Below are 4059 nucleotides of genomic sequence, written 5' to 3'. Positions count from 1 at the left end.
CCTTGGTCCTCAGGTCCAGAAGATGAGAGGCTTTTCCGTGGAGGAAGAACATGGAGAGACCGATCGATCTCACTGTGCCTTAAACAGCATGGGGCAATTAACTCTCGGTGTGTCCTGTTTGTCCACAGTTCTGGCTGGGCCCTAGCAATGCAGTAAGGCATTTGGGCTGTCTTGCTCAGTGGTTAGTGTGGAGTCCTTTGTCTGAAGCTATATTATAGCTTAATTACGTTAGCAAAACCGAGGCTAAACATATTTTAAGGCAGTGATTTTTATCCTTTTTAATGTGGTAAACCTCCAAAAATTTTAAAAGAAGTTTGAAATCTCCTGATTGTGTTTTTGTAATATTAAAATAAAGCACCTTATTAAAATAAAGCACCTTTTAAAGAGTGAAAACACAAAGCAACAGTCTCTAAAAATTAACGTATCCCAATTTAAAGTATCTTTGGAGACCCTGTTTACTTGGTCAGCTCATGTCACCTGTTGCTGCTCTTAGTCAAGATGGTGGTGAAGCCATGGCTCCACCTTCTTTATCCCATAGTCAAGATGGCAACAAGCCATGTGTTGTTAACATCCCAGAATGGAATCACATCACATGGCTTAAGATTATCTAAGCACAAACTGTTATGAGTTTTAACCATATTCAATAACTTATAAGTCAGCAATCCTGTTTTCAACCCTGTACCCATTTTCAGAGCTGGCAATAAGGTAGAACACTATAAAACAATTTTAATATTATCCATATTTAAATAATATTTGAATCCCTATTATATTAGATTGAGTGGCCAGAGAACTAAGATGTGAATTGAGATGGCTGGTGGCAGGAGAAAAAAGAAAACAACCAGCATTTATCCATGCATTCAAGACCAGTGAGAAAAAAGCATGCAGTGCCCACGTACAAGCAAAGACATGAATAGTTAGACACACATTTTAAATTAGATTTTGTTAATATGAAAAGGTACTTTTTAACCTTGAATTTTTATAATTATATAAAGAATATTTTAAGTAAGGGTTAAATCACATACAAAGTATGTTGTAAAAACATAACTTTGAATTTCTATCATCATGTAAAATCCACACTAATTTAAAATATTTGAAATTTGTTGGTTTCTTAGTCTAAGAGGAGGTACAATAATAATAAACTAAGGGCTCAGTAGAACCAAGAAGTTTTATAATCGTTGCTTTATACCACGTGATCATCTTAAGATGGTAAGATCACATGTGGTTGACATGGTTGCTATTCAAAATCATTTGTTTTATATATATATATATATATATATATATACATATATATTTAAATGAGAGTTGCTTTCAAGTTACATGCACATATATACACAGTTACATATATACATACATACACACTATACATACATATACACATATGCTAAGAGTTGAATCACATACAAATTTCTGTATAGATCTTAATTGTAACTCTTTTATTATATAAGTTTAAAGCAAAACATTGTTGGAGATTATATATATTTTAAACTATATCCAGTGAGCAAATTATAAATCCTTAGGTAAGAGTTTACAGCATAGTCTTAAGATTTTTTTTTTTTTGTGAAGAATAGAGAGCAAAGAAATCAGAGATAAAAAATTTTTTAAGACTGGGAAAGTAGAGTCTCAGATTTAAGAGATCAAGGGAGCGCAGAGCAGAGCAAATTTAGATAAGATATTTAGGAGTCACTTGTCTATGCCAGTGAGAATCTGGAAATCAGATGTGTCAATTTATAATAAAATATGAGCTCCTGAAGGGAGGGGGAGGGAGAGAGAGAGAGAGAGAGAGAGAGAGAGAGAGAGAGAGAGAGAGGAACACCCTTGGCTTAGTGCAGGCCAGCTGCAGGAGGGGAGGGGCACACAGGACCATGTGGGGAGACTGAAAGCCATAGCTACGTGAAGGACTTGGACTCTAGCTAGAATTTTGGAATAAAATTCACACACAAATGATCCTTATATAGAGTGGATTTGAGAGCAGCTGCTGCAATGGAAAGTCTGTGTATATGAGTGTTATAGTCCCTGTTCCCCACCTGGCTCTGTCCTGTTGCAATTTACAGACAAGATGTTTAAGCAGCAAGGGAAGAACCAGACAGGAAGAAACAGAAAGAGACAGGGATTGGAGAGATGAGAAATAGGGAATCCCTTTCCATCTCCTCATTGATCATAGTATTTGTTAAGGCCCCAAATAATATTAGAGATCTGATTAGAAGGGTGAATAAATCTAGTGCCCTTTGGATCAGACTTCAGGTGTAGATGCTGGAGGTTTTCCAAGAGGGATCGCAAGAGGGAATGAGAGGATATGGACACCGACCCATGGATGAGAGAAAGGAAAATGTCACAGCAGCCTGCAAGTCACCGGTGTCCTCAGGACTCAAGGAGGACCAAACCAGGACAAAGCTGTCCAGTGGGTCATCACCACATTCAACCAGGGTCAGTGACTTAGCCTGGTCAAGACAGGAGACTTAGCGCCTGGTATCACAGAGTCCAGGAGGCGAGGAAGAACACTGAGGAGAACATAGTACCGTCTCCTCTACAGGAAAGGATCGAAGAACAGAGTCAGGAAAGCCATGAGGGAATGGAGGAGCTGTGGTGTGTACAGGCAGCTCTAAAGTGGAGGTGGTAGAAGAGGGCCAGAGGGGAGCAATAGCCCAAGAGGGCCTAAGGAAAGGCCAGCTCTGAGGATGGTGGGCAGGGTTTCAGCTCTAAGGATGGAGAGATGGGACGGGCGACAAGCGTGCACCTCAGCCTTAAAGGCATGGGCGGGTGTACCTCTGCCTCCAAGAGTAACAGAGGAGTGACAGACATTGAAAGGTCACTTCTTCAGAGTCAGGGAAATGTTTACACGCGGTTGTTGCTAATGGATGGGTACTGAGCTACCAGTGAGCCGGAACGGAACACAGATTTGTTGCAGGTGGCGGTGTGCTGGGGGAATAGAGTCCTGGTGTGTGACTTAGACCCCTGAGGAGCACAAGCACCAGGGGAGCCTACTGAGTCTCAGCACCTTTTGTGCATCCAACTCGCCAGCAAGAACGACAGGATCCTTCTGCACACGTTTATTGGGAGAGCTTGATTGCAGAGGCGAAGAGACCCCAAGCCCAGAACTGGTGCTGCTTATATAGGCCTAGGAGAGGCGTGTCTCACACCCGGATTGGTTGTGCATTCTACTTCATTTGCATGTTCCTCATCTGATTGGATATTCTCTCTCAGTACCTCACAAAACCTCATTAACATACCTCATTTGCATGTCTCACATCTGATTGGTTATCCTCTCAGTGCCTCATTATCATACCTCATTTGCATGTCTCTCATCTGATTGGTTAACTCTCTTAGTACTTTGCAGAGCCTCATTATCATGCCCGGCCCAGCCTGTGTTTTGGCGGAAAAACTTTACTGCATAAGTACGCATTGGTTGTTTGCCCAAACTTATGCGTGGTGGCCAGCAGAAGCCTGCGCCACCCTGCAACGGCACATGTGGCTTCCCACAAGCACCAATGCTCCAAAATGGAGTGGAGTGAGGGGGTACCTGGCAGGCCCGCGCCAAGGTGTCCCCCTGAGAGATTACACCGCGCAACAGATCTGGTATAAGGGAGTTTATTGAAGGAAGGGAGAGGATTGAGGAGCTGGGGAAGGGGAAGAGGACATGTGGAAAGCCAGGCAGAGTGGGGCAGGACCATGATGGCAGAGAAGGGGAGGGTACAGAGGACAGAAAGAGGGAGTCAGAAAATGTGGAAACAGGAGAAAACGTGGGAACAGGGAGAGGGAGAGGAGGGGGAGAGAAGGGGAAAGAGGGCAGGACAGAGTGTGGGAATGGAGGGAGAGGTAAAACTGTGGGAACAGAGAGTGAGCGGGCTGGGATGGAGGGCAAGCCTTCTTCATGCAGCCCACACCTGGTTCTCCTGGCAATGGCAGAGGATTGTGGAAGCTGTCGCTAGGTCCGTGGTAGGAGCCTAGTGGACTCGCCTGTAACCTAACAGCATCAGGATTCAAAAGATCTGCACAGCTTGAAGTACAAATATTTTCCATATGACTGAGGCATGACATTGTGTGTGTGTGTGGGGGGGGGGG

The sequence above is a fragment of the Mus caroli genome, chromosome 13 (genome assembly GCF_900094665.2).
Source record: "Mus caroli chromosome 13, CAROLI_EIJ_v1.1, whole genome shotgun sequence".
Classification (NCBI taxonomy): Eukaryota; Metazoa; Chordata; class Mammalia; order Rodentia; family Muridae; genus Mus; species Mus caroli.
Note: the sequence above shows the minus strand (reverse complement) of the source record.